The following is a 17,746-nucleotide window of genomic DNA, read 5'->3' on the forward strand; positions in this document are numbered from 1 at the left end:
CACCTGTTTGCAAGTGTGAGCGAATGGCACTTGTTTTCCTTTTGGCTCATCGTTCTGCAGTGAGAAACATGAAGGACAGGGTCACCGCGTCCGTCCTGAAGGCTTCAGGTTACCTTACCAATATTTGTGCCAGAGGACTGCCCGGTTGGATCTTCCCCACTCCAAAGTGCTATGAACGATACAGTACCCACATTGCTCATGCTTTCGTAAAGGTTTGGCAGAGCTCAGGCATGCAGTGTTATTTTTAAAAGACTTAAGAAGCTCCTGTCTTTCTCTTCCCTTGGTGAAATAAAGATCAGTGTTTATAAGAACCTGTATGTTAGAGCACTCGGAAATGGGTCTCATTTTGTTCTTGGCTCTTTGTTCTGCAGGGGCATCCGTTACCGTGGGCAGTATTTCATCCATGGTATCGAACATTACCCGCCGGCAATAGAATAAGCTCCATTGCAACCCTAGGTGCTCTATCAAAATGTGAATGCACCACTGATGCTGTTTGCTTGTGAGACGATCTCAAGGCTACAACTGTTATCGGGGAAGAATTTCTCTAAACTATTATGCTTCCTCAACATGAATCAGCTTTAGCTTGGTGATAATTCCTTCTGGTGTAAGTCTTGATTAAACCTTTGCTTTTAGACATCTCTCTTGTTCTTGACATTGTCATTTTCTGTTTTCCCTTTAAAGATAATCTTCAAAACCGCTGAAGTAGATAACGCCTTGGAAGCTCCTGATGGCTCCAGCCAAGATTTTACTGTCAGCATAGAAACCGGCCCATTAACTTCTGAAACCCTCTTTGGCAAAGCTCCCTTTCCCCTCCATTGCCATCAAAAAAAGCTATTTCCCTCGGCCAGTACAACCCTAACAATGAATAGAGGATTAGAACATCCCTCTGTCTTGCAGCAAAAACAGTAAAAAGGGATTTTTTTCTCTTTTTACCAGTCATTGGTCAAGACTAGTTGGCAGCATCCCCCCCCCCCCCATTTTTCCTGACATGATTCCCAAGAGGCGGTTTTTGCTTTTACGATACAATTCCTCCGCTCACAATCAGCTAACATGTGGCATTGTGATCCAATCACGAGATTTTTTTTCCCCCCTTCAGTTCGTAAATTGTTAAGTCTCTCTCTGTCTATTGTGAAGGAATCTTCAAAGTGGTGGGAAACCACAGGGAAACGTTGGTAGTTGTTAATTAATGCAACAGACTCTGTACAAATGCTTTATTTTCTTGATTCTAAAGATGAAAAAAATAAATCATGCTTTGAATCTAGCAACAGGAGCATTCAAATCTGTTACCTCATCTTCAAAACCGTTATCCTGGACAATGAAATGCTGTTGTGTCTCTGAAAACCATAAAGTGATTTTTATTAACTCTGCTGTGGTTCCAGAAGAAATATCTCCATTTCTGGTTTAGGTTTATTGGATTTTTGTTCATCGTGATCATTTATGTTTCCATTCAGTAAATTGATAAAAAATGTGTTTCTCTAAAATTATATTTCCTGGTCTTCATGACTATCATTGAATTTGAAAGCAATGGGGAACATGACAGAGGCTGTGCACTCAAAAAAATAATTCATTGGATGAACTCAATTAAATTGTGGGCAGGTTTTCCACCGAGGAAATATAGTTAAACCTAACTTAAACTAAAAACATCCATGCAATATAATTAAATTGAGTTAGTCCGACTCAATTTTATCAAATACAACCTAAATAAAAAAATACCATTCATGAAATGAAATTGATTTGTGTTAGTCCAACTCAATATAGTACAATTCATTGGAAATGAATTAATCAGGTAAAAAACTTTTTTTTATTTGACCCCCAATTAAGACACGAGACAAAACCTAGTTCAAGTGTTTTTTATTGAAAATGCTTAAATACATTAAATATGGTACAAATCTGACCATCCATGATTCTAGAGCCTGCATTTCATTTTTTAAATATTTGTTTTTTTTTTACAAAAACACTGATCAGAAAAGGATAGCAAAAAAATTCCAAAATGATCTATACAGTGCATCTTTCATCGTTTTTAAATATTAAAACAGTAGTCTTGTAACAGCTCCACAACTGGTGACAAATAAATACCAAGCTATCCCAAATCCCTTGGCGCCACAAACAAAGACGCCATGAGGGTGGAGGCTATGCACTGCTCTCCAAACAGGGAATATCATTGCACTGCAGTGTAGTCACTCACCATAAACTATCATTTCCAAAAAGCACAAAACTTCCTGCAATCGATATGTACAACCACTATTGCAAGTGCTAAATTCCCACTACTTTGGTTTGTCAAGAGCAATACAGCTGTTTTCTTTCCTACCAGTACAGATGGTAGTACAAAAGGACTCCTTTACACTGAAGAATAGCCGATGATGTGTTATCATGTGCAGAAACAGGCAACTTGGACCACTTTTGGGCTACAACAGTAAAATCACAAAACATCCACAAACTAAAACTTATAGATTATAAATAACAAGGATACTCATAGTCAATGGAAGTTACAGCGTATTGAACCGTGTTAGGGTCCATTTCAACTTGAGTAGAGAGTCATTCAATCAGACAACGAGGAAAATGGACGTGCAAGTTGACGTTCAAGCGTAATCACACTCGAGTTGGGATGTGGAGGTGAATTGGGCAAAACTTTCTGCGGGTAAACACTTAACCAAGCTTGCAGTGACATGTAAAAGTTCCGTAATTTACAGTCTCTGGCTTGCCTCTGTGCAGCTTAGTCAATTTTTTCAAAATGTCAGAACCAGGAAAACATCCATGAGGTCATGGATTGTCGTTGACTGGGCGGAAGATGAAAGTAGAAAACATCCAAAAGATCTGACAAGGTTCTTTGGCTTTGTCACTTGGTGTTCACCTCTTGTGCAAACATCTTGATTTTCAGCTCCTGTATCTTAGAATTCAGCTTGTGCCCATCCAAATTCATTATGACCTTCTGGAGAAGCTCAAAGATGTACTTGAAGTTGTCTGGAAAGCTTAGATTAAGGGCACAAATTAGCCCAAAGCATGATGAACGCCATGATGACACCGTCTACGTTGTTCAGGACTTTAATGCAGTTGATCAAGTCCCACGTCCTCTGGCTCCCAATCTCTTTGGATCATGTAAATCCTTATGACAGTGAATGCGATGTCCCTCACTGCATCCTCAGCGGCGGAAGCCTGATAACAACACAAACACAGAAAACTTGTGTTTAAACTTGTGATTAATCCACAAACATGTGTGTGTGTATATATATATATATATATATATATATATATATATATATATATATATGTGGGTAACACTTTGACGCTACATGGGAAACATATTGCGATAAACTTACCAGATTGATAAAGAGTCTGGATCTTCATTGAGGTAGATGACAGGCTTCTCAGATGCCCTTCCCTTTTGGTGTTGATGTCATCACACTAAAGGTTCTGGATAAAAGCAGAATAAAAGCAGGCCATTTACTATTCATCAAATGTTTTTAAAAAAGCAGATATGGACAAGAAAATATTACAATAACCACCCCAATACAGTGAAACTAATATTGTATACATATGTACTAACCAAATCATTGATGGTCAGGACATCCTTGATCTTTTCTCCTTCACACCTCCTTTGCTCTTTAAGCCCTGTATCAGGGAGTCTGAGAAGAGGTCCAGCTGTGACATGAACTTTGATTGAAATGGCTTGGTGGTGATCAGCAGGAACTCTGCATTGACCTGAATAACAAACAAAATACAGCTGTTTGTTACTTGTTTATTATAATTACTATCACATTATGTGGGATTATTAGATTCAAATTGCGATTGTGAAGCCATTAATCATCAAAATGGTAAACACATAGAAACACACATTTACTTACTTAACTTTGCTGGAACAGGGAAGGGGCCTCTGCTCCACAATCTCTGGTTGAATGTGCAGTTCAGCATGTGTGATTTAGAAGCTTACTCCATGTATTAAATGTACATGGGCAATGTATGGACATGTATAGCGATAACTGCCCCTACAATGCCCATGCAACAAGAAATACCTGCTAGCTAGTTCCAAACTGCATTCTTTACACTGCCACATGCAGAGTCCTAAAGAGAATAAAGATAATTAGTATATATCAAACTGAACATATAACAATGAGAGATCAGCTCGCATCGAGCATATAACCTATTACGTGCTATCATTAGGAGGTTGCCTCAAGAAGCTTGGTAATGCTGATCAAACTGCAAAAGATGAGATGAATGTATTTGTGGAGGGAAAGGCTGGAATAATCCAAAGTTCACATAAAACAAAGTCAAGTCAAAAGTGCTTTGGAGCACTCATAGATATAATGTTACCATTTAGAATGGACGAGCAATTCACCTTTTACAGCAACACTAAAGCTACATACAACAGCAATCAAATCATGCATGCGTGTTAAATAAGATTAAGACAGTCATTTTAATAAAATATCAAACTGTTTGCCTTGAAAACTCATTCGCACTCCTGCCTGCGTTCACACAGTGTAAGGTCATAGAAATACAATGAGTAGAACGGACATCGATGTTTGTCTTGGTCGTTTTACTCGTTCAAAAGAAAATAGTGCTCAACACTGCGCATTGACCGTAGTATAACAGAAAAGTTAGCCCGCTACATCGATCAGTTCTTCACAATGACGACGGTACACGTACAAACTGCCGCTGCTCTGATCCAGTTACATCGGTTTGAATGGGAATGTCCGTTCTACGCTCGTTCTATTTCTATGGCTGCTGCGCTAAAACGCCGCTGACTTCCGTGTGTTCATGCATCAGGTGCCCGCGCGAGTGAGAGGAATTCAGCGGTTTTATGAGCTCATGATTTATTCATATTAAACATTTTTCAGTGACGAAAACGTGGCTAAACCCACTACAACTGAACGCCCACTACTAGAGAGAGTGGCCTTCTACGGCCTGCCGACATTATGGCGCTGGAGAGGGGGAGACCGTAGTCTGCTCGTTTAACTGCTCTCCTACTGTTTTTTAGTGCATACAGTTCATAAGGAAGCCTTCGGCGCTGCGTCCAAGCCGTATTAATGACAGTACCCTGATCTCTGGTCTGCTCTATAATGCTAACCACGTTGGCTACCTAGCTTGCTAGCTAGCCTGTGTTGCCTTCGATCTTATTAAAAACGGAACAGTCGTGTGGCTAAGTTATCACGTCTGTTCCACACATTGTGGTCATTATTACAGAATGGAAGCCTTCATTGACAGCGAGGTACAGTCTAAACTACTACAACAAAATATATAAAGTTACTTACCAAAGAATGGACGGTCGGTTTGAATCTTGCTGCAGTCGGAAAGGGGGGAAAGACACTGAGCACGTGATCTGGTACAGGCGCAAGGGGTAGTCCCCCAACCAAACACATTTATTTTGAGTTGATACACACCATCCAACCTAAATAAATCTAATAAATGAAAGTATTCATGCATTTTATGTTAGACCCATTAAATATAAATGTGTTCATTTTTTAACTTGATATATTTAAATTAATCAAACACGATTTAAATGTGTCACCTTTAAGAAGGGCTTGAATCGTTTTTTTGAGTGTGGTGACCGCTGAAAGGCAACTAAAGCAAAATTGGCCAAGATGAATGATAGATAATGGGGTTTAATCTTAAAATTGTCTAAATTGCTTTCAATCCAGTAAATTACTTTAAATGTTTTGGATTGCTTTTGATTGTACACAATTTAATATGTTTTAATAAGAAGTCATAGTAAAAGATCTATGAAGAATAGTGGAATATTGTCAGAGTAAATCATGACCTTAAACTAAAGTCTAAATTGTTTTCAGAAGCATGAGTAAAGTCCTAGTGGTCAATAATTGGGTGAGCTGTCCCTAAAGACTACCTGGGCTAAAAGCACTTATTCTCTTGGTTACTCACACACACACACACACACACATACACACACACACACACACACACACACACACACACACACGCACACACACTCTGGGTTTCACACATGATGCCTGTGGCATCACAATCACTGCCAGATGCTGTGACTTTCTTTCAGACAATTCATTTCACAAGTATCTCTGAAGGAGCAATGCCGATGGTGGCATCTGAGGGAGACAAATGTACATAAGCGCGTGTGTGTTAGTAAGTGATGGGGATATGCCGGTGGCACTGTGTGAAAAGGACACATATGAGATCAGATAGAGCTGAGACTAATTCACAGCCCGGCCTGAGGACATTAAGCAGGATAAAGTGAGACATCTTTTCTCACACCATTCAGGCTAAGCCCATGGGGACGCATTGTTTATTTCTTCGCTGAACTACATGATTTCAGGCTATAAGGGTGGTTTTGAAACACAGAAAAAAAAAAACATGGCATTGTTTCACACAGCTGCATTTTTGTTTTTTTAATTCAAATAAAAATAGTTCTACCCAAACCAATTCACATTTTTCAACCCTCTAATAAGACATACCAGAACTTGTGCTCCACACTGCTGTTCTATGATTGTGATGTTAACCGTGCAGATTTATAGTGGATGAGACACCCAGAGCCAGCCCTTGGCAGGCCAGGCACGGTGCCCGCCCCCAGGGGAGGTGGATGATGGAGAGCAAACAGCTAATAATTAATACCATGATTACACAGGCTGCAACAACATGGGGAGACAAACCTTCACACACCCAGGCGGGGACCTGACCAAGACTGATAGCACAGGAGCATGCACGTACACACACAGATGCAGAAGTACACAGACACAGGCATGCACGCGCTGTATCTGTCACACACACACACACACACACACATACAAACAGCAGCCAGGTCCAGCACTCACACAATTAATACCACAGCATCTAACAGCTCTTTGTTCACTAAGATCAATTGCAAAATGTGAAAGACACACTGGAGCATTAGAGGAATACAAAACAGTAATTTTATAGTTCTGTTTAGATTTTAAAAGGCCCGTGCAGCAAATGAAAGCATATCTTCTATTCTATTCTTCTTTGCACACATGAACGTGTGCCACTGTAACTGGAGCACCAGTCGCTCTGTGTCAGTTTGGCTGCTGTGAGACATTTAATGTAAATAAATCCGGCTTGCTTACCATCCACTAAACCCTACCTGCCATGTGTAGAGCTGATACTATAATTCAAATGCTCCAAAGACCATAAAAATGTGTTTAGGCTGTAACAATACCGTCCAGACCCCCCTGTGCTTGTGTGGATGAAATTCCTCCCATCCTATACAGCCATTACCTAAGCCACACAGTAGGATAACAACATAAAAACGTCACGGTCACCCTCATTAGCAGCCGGGCTGGAGCTCCTTTGATTTGTACGTGCATGCACGAGGTCTGCGATGGCTTCCATATGGGCACCCCTAAATTTTGCAATATATCCAGCATCACGTTACTCTGAGATGAGGTGATCCCGATTTCCCCAAAACCTCAAGTATTTTTCTAAATGTGCCCGACATGTCCAGGATTTCCTACCATTTGAAGGGATGCAGAGGCGGTGTGTGTTTTCACTACCGTGCGGCTTGCCGAACTCCCTCATAATGGTGTATATGTGTGTGTCAAATCCAGAGAGGGAGAGAAAGACAGGTTGTGTGTATAATGTGTATATGTGTGCATGAGTGTGTGTGAGTAAAGAGATGCCAACCATGGAGGGGCCATGCAGGGCCCGGGGCCCGGGGCCCACAGCCCTTGGCCACCACTTCCTCCCCCTCCGTGCCACATTGACTCTGTTTCCATTACCACAGTGGAAGGAACAATAAAGGGCTGATGTGTGGATGTGTGGTCTGCTAGCACAGCAGAGGCCTGGGCAGCCTTGGATGGATTGGACTCAGCTAGTGAGAGCTGGACAGCTTTGGGTTTGCATGTGTGCGTGTGTGTGTGTGTTTGTGTGCGCATCCTACTGCATGTGCTCTACCTAACGACAGCTTGTCAGACACAGGAGAGTAGAGTAGAGGATTACTGCAGTAATCTTCTACGGTTATGCCCCAATCTAATTTTAACACCTCCGCCTGCTCAGATCAGGTAATAATTGAGCTCAAGTTCTCTGTATTGACCCATCCCATTCAGTTATTTTCAAACTCTGTCTACCGGTATTTGGAATCCAAACAGGAAAAGAAAAAGACAACAAATGAGCCACAACATTTTTTTCGCCTATTTGACTGCAGGTTTGGTTGAAGACGTGTCTAATTAAAAGAACTCAATCATGGGTGAAACTGATGAAATTAAAGTCGATGGAAATTTAAAGATTGTTGTGATAGCAAACACAAATTAGCTCACGGTACACAGAAGAGTTTCTAATCTATTTGTTTCTTTGTTTGAGGAGATGATGACACATTTGATCCTGTCTCGCAGTGTCACATGTCAACCTCCTCATGCCCTGTCACTCTGACAGCTCACAGCCCGCGAGGCAAAGGATCATGGGTGCTGTGTCAGACACAGCGGGGAGGTTGGAGGAAGGCAAGCTAAATGCACGATGTGAGTTTCCATGTGTGAGCATGTGCCTATGTGTGTGTGTGTGTGTGTGTGTGTGTGTGTGTGCATGTGTGTCAGTCTGAAGGGATGGATTCATGCCAAAGGCGAGAGCAACACCATGTCAGAGTGCTAGCAGACGATGCCCATTTCAGATACACTAATTCAAGCAGTCAGCTCAGCCATGAAACCATTTCCTCCCATGATTCCTCCACTCCCTTCCTCTCTGCTCAACGTGCGTCAGCAGCCAGGTGTAGCAGCAGCCATACCTTAGTTTTAGTGAGTCAAAATATCAAGCTTGCAAACGTTGCTAAAAATGTATTTGAAATGAATAACAGGGGGGATGTAGGACTTCACATAATGTCAAATAATTAGTTGCATAACCAAATGACAATATCTTGTTGGTCCGTAAAGCGATTGCTGCGCAATTCATGTTTACTACCGGTAGCTTGGAGTTTTGGTGGGGCCTGCTGCTGTATCCCTCTCTCTGGAGCTCCCCAGGCTTGTTATCAGTAATGTGAGGGTCTCTTCAGTGGATAACCTATCAAAGCTACTGGTCAGGACACTCTGAAGTTGATAGTGTGAGTGTAAGGCATTGCATTTACGCTGAGTAGGCAGATGTGGACTTTCTGTAGGTTATATTTTTTCATCTAACAATTAATGGATTTTACAAATAACTGCTCGCAATCGGTGAGATTAATCTAGCGGATGTAATATTTAATTACAAAAAGAGTGAAAATGACTTGTTTCCAGATTTTTCTTTCAGCTGTGTTTCAATTTCTATGTGAGGAACTCTATCTTGTAGAGAAACTAAATTGTGTATCATATAGTATTTAAGCTTCTCATTCTGTTAGTCAGTTAAGTGTATCTGTCTTTAGGGTAGCTATTGCAGTTCCAAAGCAGCATTTATGTGTTTTTCCATTGAATCAGACGTTGCTTTGTTCTTAGCGTGCTCAGCCTCGGGTCCAGCTCCCGACCCATAAAGTCATAACTATCACTTTGACTAACCAGCTCCTCACATGTACCGAGTGCTCATTTTACCATGGCCATAATATATCAAAACAATTTCGTATATTTTTATAGGCTGAACATTTTCTTTCCTCCTCCACACACACACACACACACACACACGCACACACACACACACACACACACACACACACACACACACACACACACACACACACACACACACACACACACACCTACTCACACACACAGCAATTAAAAAATAAACTGAGTTTTACGGAGTTTACTGTAATGTATGGAAACATGTCTTCCTTTGTTGACATTGACATTATGATGCCTTAAAAGTTTGTCTACAAATGTGGGAAATCCAATAAAATGACCACATGTTAGAATGAGACAAACGTTGCCATAGTAGCAATGGTATTAAATAAGTAAATGACCGGGCCTACAGTGTAATTGACCATCAGAGCCTGGAACATTGCACGAGTATCTGCCCAACAAAGACCATTCAGTAGCTTCAACCAGAGAGCAATCATATTACATACAGAGCTCGTGTGGAAATTGTGATGGTTTCATGCAAAGATATGAATAGTAGGCCCATAATAGTTGCGGCTTAGCCTGAACGATGCCTTTTGAACCAACAGTTGGTTATAGCATTGCCTTCAAATTCCTTAAGCTGTCCGCCACTGTCAGACGAAAAGAGAACCAACTCCTTTCAGCGTTTGGTCAAGATATAATGCGTTTCACAGGTGTGGGAGTCTTGAGGTAATTGGTAATGGGCAACGGCATCTGGGGCCCCTGTGTGCCACCTGGAGAATCACACTAACCCAGCCAACCGCCACCCATTTACTCCCCCAACACCCACCCCGAGTCACACACAGATGCACTCACAGTGTAGCAGAAGGATGTTCCTTGAAAGCAGAAAACGCGAAAAACTGGCTCTTGATGTGGATGTATAAATAGTCCTCACACTGCACAACATGTTCTGTTTTGATGCAGTTATGGTGCAGGAAGAGCCTGGCTTAGGAGGGAGCACTCTTGGGCAACCGTATTGGGGTCTTTAACAAGGGATTTGGTAAAGAAAATGCCAGTTGCACCTGGCTGAGCGTGGTGTGTTTTGGAGAACAGAGAGGAAAAGGAAAGATTTAAGGAGGTAGTGAGCAGGAGAGACAGACATAGAGCAGGAGAGAATGAGAGGCACTCTTCCTAATACACACATACAGTTACGCACACACAGATTTATGCTGCTGCAGGAACACCTGGACTTAAACCTGCTGTAAAGTGGAAAACAACGAGAATTTAGGGTTAACACAAGCTGGTGCATGAAGCAGACACTTTATAATCTCATTCAAACGGATCATTTAGACCCCCCACTCCAGTCGGTGCCACTTGCCAACATGTTGGACTGATTCATTATACATCAATCCCCTAAGAGCGATAGGCTTGCAGCAAAAGTTGAGGAGACACTTCGTTGGCAGACTTTTCAGGCAAGGGAGGATAGAATGAGGTAATGCTCACTGTGCTAAGAAGAAAGCAAGATTGTGGTGTGCAAAACTTTGTTCAGGTATCCATCGTGACAGAGTTTAACATCATTTTAATGTGACCTGGAGTCACACTGTCCTAGTGAGTATGATCATAGCCTCTGAAACCAGATTGAGCTGAACACAAGGGGGAGCACTTATCCTTTCCCTGTGTTTCCCAGGCCGCACAGCCTGCCATCACTTCAGAGCGAAGCTTTCCTGTCCATTGTTGCCTCTTATAAAGTGTGTGTGTGAGTGCCTGTATGTGTGTGAAAATATACTGAAATCAGTCTAATCAACCCAAGCACACGCTCCCAACACGCACACACACACACGCAACCACACACATCGCATAAATATGGAATATATATTTAAAAAAAACATTTTACTTTAACAAGCTCAAACTTTTCCAAATAAATTGAGCGCTCAACCTGAATTCTGAAAAAAAATATATGTACAAAATACAAATACAACTTAAAGGAAAGCTGTAGCCTTTTCAGGACATGTAAGGCAACTGTAGTCATTCCAAAACACAATGGAGCTCAACACGCTCCCTCTTAACACTTGTTCAGGCCTGTGGCATTGAAGGATTTGAATTCTTACTCTGGTGAGTTTCCCCCCTCCGTGAATTAATTCGTCTTTGCCAAAGCGGGCCACATTTGTCATTCGAATTCATGCTAATGAGTGCCGAGGTCTCGTGGAAGTGCTGATAGGCCGGAGCAGCTGCTCTGTCCTTGCGGGGCCTAACTGTCTCCCCCTTTTTATCTGCTCCATCTCTTTATCTCCTCCTCTGTCTGCCTCCTCATCCCATTTCTCTCTTTCAGGTTTTGTCTGCCTCTCTGCCCCCTCCCCCTCTCCCCTTTTTTCAGCTCCTTCTCCTTCTCTCTCTCTCTCTCTCTCTCTCTCTCCTCCTTGTCTCTTCTCCTGTGGTCTTATCATCCCACCTCCTCCTTCTCAAACCTCCCGCTGGTCCTGGGCTCTATGACCTGTCAGTGGAGAGGAGACTGCCCGTGTCCCAGGCTGATAAGGCAGCTAATTATCCAACACTTCCCCCACAAGGGGAAATGGATCTGCAAACAGACAGCTACACATATACACGTATGAGTGCAAACACAATGGTAGGCTCATGACACGATATGTATATATATATAAATATATAGATGGATAGATGCCCTCCTGTCCACTCCTGTTTTACTGTTCTGTATCTGGAATCTGGTTGACAAGTCAGTGGCACATCTTGGCAGCGATTCTAGGGGCTGAGCACTCCAATCCAGCCTCCCAGCTTCCCCACTTCATGGAGTCGAAATAAGCATTCCCGTGCTGTTTCTGCAATGTCCAAATGCACCATTGGTAGAGGGAGAGGTCCACATTCTGTAATGCTCTATTTTGAAGTTTGCCGTAAGTAGTGGCCAAGTGGTTGAGACAGTGTTTTAGAGGACAATCCTACTAAGCTATTTTACACATTTTCCCTTTTCTTCCTTTTCTCTTCTCCCTCAGCAAATAACATACTGTTTTCTGACCTGCTCTGTTACTATGGTGGTTTTGGTTGGTGTGGTACATCATAGTATTCAACAAAGCATAAGAATGTGTATTTGACAGTTTCCTGATTTAATGTGATTCACAATAAGTTGTAAAAATAATTTTTTACAATCTATATTTGATGCTGGTATGGTTTTAATGCTACTTCTTAAGAAATCATAGTGACCAACAGCAGATGATGGAAAGTTTACTAGAATGCTCACTATTTGATAAGATTCCTTTTGACTGCTGCAGAAGTCAAGTTAAACTATCATAGGGATCCAAATTCATTTACTGCAGAGCTTCTAATTGGCTTAGCATGGGAAGCCGAGCAGACACCATATTTATACTTTTTAGACTTAATCAAATTACATTTGGAACTTTATGTGTTTATCACATCGTTCCCAACACCCTAGAGTGTCTTCAGTAATTTGGCTCAGATACATTCCACCTACTCAAAGAGGAGAGTGAGGACTAATGTCATTTCGAGGGGATTATTGTGATCTTTTAACACATCTTTGGGGGGTTAAGCATGTTGTTAAAGAGAGGAAGGGAAGAGCAAGAAAAGTGATAAAACCCCACCATAGAGCCTCTGTTTTAACTTTCACAATTTCTCCCCTCTCTCTCCTCCGATCTCACTCATTTTCTCCCTCACAGCACCAAAAGCCACATTATGTGCTTGTCAAGATGGATAAACCCCTCAGCCAAACGTTCAGATGAAAACAAATGAGTAGGAGACGTTCATGTAATCGCTTCTGCCAGAGAAAGGCTTTAAGAAGAACATAAACACTTTCTGGAAATGTGCCTCGCATGTACTAATTCCCTCACGCTTTTGTTTGGGTCTCATTCAACTTCAGGACCATTTCATACTGCGGCATGATGAGGTGTCACCATTGGAGACACGCTTAAAACTACTTTGCAACACGGTTAGCAGCACCGAACAAAAATATGAGATCATGTTACCTTGCTGCTTGTAAGACTGTCACGATTATATTCTGGGAAATTAAGAAAAGGATTCTTTAATTAACCTGGCTACGATTACGAATGTGGAGAAAGCTGAAAGCAAAAAAAGGAAGATTGCCACCACTTGGAAAAAAGATCACGCTCCACATTATCAGGTCACAGATGCTCTTTGTTTGAAGTGGTGTGTTTTTCTACGGGACGGCTGGGCCCTTTTCACATGAGAAAAGTGCCCCAACTGTCACTGCACTCCCACAATCTTTCCAGCTAACCCCTCTCGTAAAGTTCCCATGGTGGCCCTTGGCCAGCTCACAGGCGAGGGCTCCAACTGCCTCAGTCAGATAGGGAGTTTGCTTAAATTCTGTTAGGGGATCAAGGAGATTTGAATTATTGACCCACTGTATGCAAACTGTATTGAAGAAAAAAATGCCAAAACATTTTCTACTGTGTATATTTTTAAGCATACATTGTACACGTTACTTTAGTTAGGGTGTGTGAGCATATTTGGTCACATTTTGAGTCTCAATCTAATAAGATAACATAAGATAAGATACGCCTTTGTTGATGGCCTGAGGGTAAATTCAGGTGTAAAGTTGGTCTGTTAATAAATATCAGATCTGGATGAACAGCTAGCTCCTTTGTCCTTTTTACCCCAAGTTTGAAGTACAGATTGTCTTCTACAGAAATAGCGGGCAGCGAGAGAAAGAGAGAGAGAGAGAGATGAGGAGAAAAACATAGTGACCAAGAAGATGCTGAAATGTTTCAGAGAAAAAGCTTTCCTCTTTTTAAATATTTAAGTGACAGGACACTCAACTTTCCGAAAAACTTCCCAGAGTTTCTTGAAGTCACTCAGTGTACGTGCAGCACATAGAGTTAATATATCTTCTGAACCCTGGCCTGCAACTAAAAGGCTTGTATCTTTGCCACGCTTCATTGCTCACAATTAAAGTTAAAGCAATGTCTGTTTCAGCTAAATGTCACATCTATAGCAACAAATCAAGTAAACCTTAAATTACTTTTAGCACTGAATCTACAATCATTTTCTGTTTATACAGTAAAATGGAGCAGCTCGAGAATCGATTGCTCCTCAGCAGTCAGGCGTCTAAAAAGAAAAATAAGTCCGTGTGATGTGGTTGGAATTTTAAGGAAAATCCTAAAAGCCTGGCAATGGGTAAATCCCCAAAACTAACACTCTGCTTGTTAAAAGGTAGCATTGAGAAGTCGAAGCTTTGGAAAAGCCTGATTTCAAAGTGATGTAATACAGACAGAGCAACTGCATGAAGGGCTGTGGCTATGACCTCTGTGTCTAGGGAACTCATTTTCATAGTAACGAAACACCAATGAAATATCTTCCCTGGAATGAGCCAAGCCAGACCACCTACCATCCAATAAAAGGGATAGGGAAGTAAATACCCTGAACAGGAAATAATAGTGGGGATGAAAAATGAAACTGCACAAATCTGTACTGATGACCTCTTTAATTTCCTCTGAACTGCATTTCATCTGCCACTAATTCATGTATTGAGAATATTCTGGAGGACACATTGAATCAGTGCCGTTTCAGAGAGCTGATTGAAGCTTCTCTTTAAGCATTCATGTGGTAGTGCTGAGCAGCTGCATTTAACTTACCTCAGATTACCTGTGGTTAATAAGATCAAATACTCTGCTTTTCCGACATAATGGCATTATCATGTACTGAAAGCATATCACAATGTGAACATTGATTCAATTCAGTTAAATTACTCCTCACTCGCAGAGCCAAAAGAGTTGAGTTGTGGACAGCCATGTAAGCCTGGTTGTAGGCCTGTGGCGCGTTAACTAAAAAGCAGACAGAGCATGTCAAGCCTGTAGGCCAGCTGGCAGGGCTCTGCTGTTTGTGTTGTGCTAGTTGGGATGTCAGGGATAGAGTGGGCTGAGGGGGCTGGAGGGGCTACTGGAGGACCAGGCCTCCTCCAGACTTGGCTGCTCTGACTAAATGGACCAGATCAATCACATTGGACGGCCCTGTGACAGTGAGTTAAGGTTCTGCGGCACGGCACAGAGTTTTTGGACGCAACGGCCCTCTGCAAGGCTAGCTGGTTGGCTGGCAGACGCACGCGGCCCTTCCTCTCGCTTTCCTTGGGCTCACCAAGCAGATGGCGATGGCAAGGACGGAGGCGACAAGCTCGCCGTCAATCCCATGCCCCCATCCATCCAGAGACAAGTGATGAGAGAGATTAGGGTGTGGGCGATGCTGAGAAGTATCGAGTGGATGGTGTGGATGGCGGGTAGACTGGTGTCAGCCAGGTCTGGTCTGGATCACACACAGCTGGGCAGGGCTGGCCTGGCCTGAGGCTTGATCTATGAGGCGTGGCGCTGGATAGTGGTTTGGGGATACAGTGGCAATGGAGGCCCCAGACAGTGGTGCAGTATGGTAACATGTCTGAGGTCTTCCTGGCATCGTTTCTGTCAGAATGTGTGTGTGTGTGTGTGTGTGTGTGTGTGCCCCTGGAGGTAGTGCCAGCTCTGTGTTTGGTGGCACCCAGAGATGGGGCAGGGCTAGCCTCATGCTGAGACACTCAAGAGGCAGAGTTGGAGGAAAATATGACCTACATTGCCATAAGGGAGGGAGGATGCTGAGCTTTCACAATGTACACAGAAGCAATCTGAATTCAAACTGTATGGCTTTTACAATTTTTACATTCTTATATCTTACATAAATTACTGAGCAGCTTCAGTTTTCCATAAAACAATATTTTATCATTTTTTTTCTGTAAAGTTGTTTAACTTTTGATATTTTAAGGATGGCAATGTTGTTTTCTTCAGTTTCATCAGAAGTATCACTTTCTTGCTCTGGTGGAAGAGAGACAACATGTTGCAGAGTATGACCTGATTTTTAATAAAGGTGTCTGAAACAAAAATCTATTGAGCGTCGTGGTTTACACAAAGTTAATCATACCATGTAGGAGAATCCAGTTATACCAGATGGTGTCCCTTGGTAAGCACTCAGCTTGTAATCTATACAGTTGGAAGGTACATGTATATGCCATAGGCATTTTTTTCTTAATCCAGATTTGATCTGATTCTTGATGTGTTACACAAACTGAGTGGTGGTGGTGGGGCATTGGCTTGTCACACTGCTTTGTTTACTTTCTGACAATGAATCCTCCCACTTATTTCTATGCAAGTGGCAAAAGACTGTTTTCATTCCTGAGAAGCCAAATTTCAAAGCTCCCACATACTCCAATACAGATGTCTCTGTGAAAATCTGCAATGTATTCACTGGGGCTTTGCTGCGTTCATTGATTTTTCTATAATAAATGTCGCCATGTTGTCAAAATTGATTTTAATTATTATTCAATCCATGTGCATCAAGATAATCTAATCCAGCTATTGAGCATCCATCATTCCATTCTATGTGCATCTGTTTGACATCATTACAGTAAATGGACTGAAATGAATGCCGTTAAAAATGATTTTAAACCACGCGCTGTGTTTAGGATATTGAATCCCGGTAACAGTAAAGTCCTGGAAGATAAAAATACAAATTGCCATCTATAATCTAATCCTATATGTTAAAGACGGACGAGAAGAAAAGTAGGTCATTTTCAAAAGTGCCCACAATGTACAGGAACAACATCAACATGGTCTGCTCCTTGAATGTAATTGCAATGTACATTGGACGGCTCTTTTAGAACTGAGCCTTTATTGTTTTCACATTTCTTTCCCACTCTGAAGTTGAATCTAATTGAGGCTCTATGGAAAAGTATTCAACTCATCTCCCCCAATAACTTTGGATGATGACCTGCACAAACCAATAGGCTCTAAGACGCATTACAAATATGTATCAGGACCGGGATGTCTCGCCATGCTCTGGACACTGTAACTAATTGGAGATCTTTTTTTGTTATCGCGCCTCTCTCGGTGGTTGAAATGTAAACAGGGTGTTATGAAAGTGCCCTTATGGCATGGAGGGAAGCGAGCGAGGCCACTCTGGCACTTACACGGCATGCCTTATAAATTACTAATGGTACTGGACATGTAGCGGTTAGTCATAGAGGAGGAAGGTCTGCGCATCAACCCCACCTCTGTTTGCCTTGTACATATTTCATAAGATGCTTGGGTGGAGGGAAGTGGGAGGTTGTGGGGCATATGGGAGGGTGGTTGAAATAAAAGGCAGCTCACACAGGCTCCTCTCTGTTCACTGTCATGGGTCTGTTACTATTAATAATACCAAGTGTCCTCTCTCTTTCTACTGATACAAGTTCATGGTGTTTTTCTCCTCCCGGCCTTCCTGTATTTGACAACAAAATAGAGCTAGCTGCCGTTGTGTCCACCTTAGCCCAGGCAGAACACAGTACAGGTTGCACAGTG

General features: G+C 42.0%; 1 long non-coding RNA gene across 2 annotated transcripts; it reads right to left on the reverse strand.

Moving 5' to 3' along the window:
- Positions 1 to 2,537: 2,537 nt before the first annotated feature.
- On the reverse strand, positions 2,538 to 5,291 carry LOC306778401. 2 transcript variants are annotated; one of them, XR_013772039.1, is made up of 6 exons: positions 5,247 to 5,291; positions 4,139 to 4,194; positions 3,843 to 4,059; positions 3,545 to 3,699; positions 3,318 to 3,411; positions 2,538 to 3,153 (listed from the first exon to the last, which is right to left on the reverse strand). It is a non-coding gene; the product is annotated as an uncharacterized lncRNA (long non-coding RNA). The 2 variants fall into 2 exon arrangements; XR_013772038.1 differs by lacking the exon at positions 4,139 to 4,194.
- Between the last annotated feature and the right edge of the window lie 12,455 nt (positions 5,292 to 17,746).

The sequence above is a fragment of the Melanostigma gelatinosum genome (genome assembly GCF_949748355.1).
Source record: "Melanostigma gelatinosum genome assembly, chromosome: 6".
In the NCBI taxonomy this organism is placed as follows: Eukaryota; Metazoa; Chordata; class Actinopteri; order Perciformes; family Zoarcidae; genus Melanostigma; species Melanostigma gelatinosum.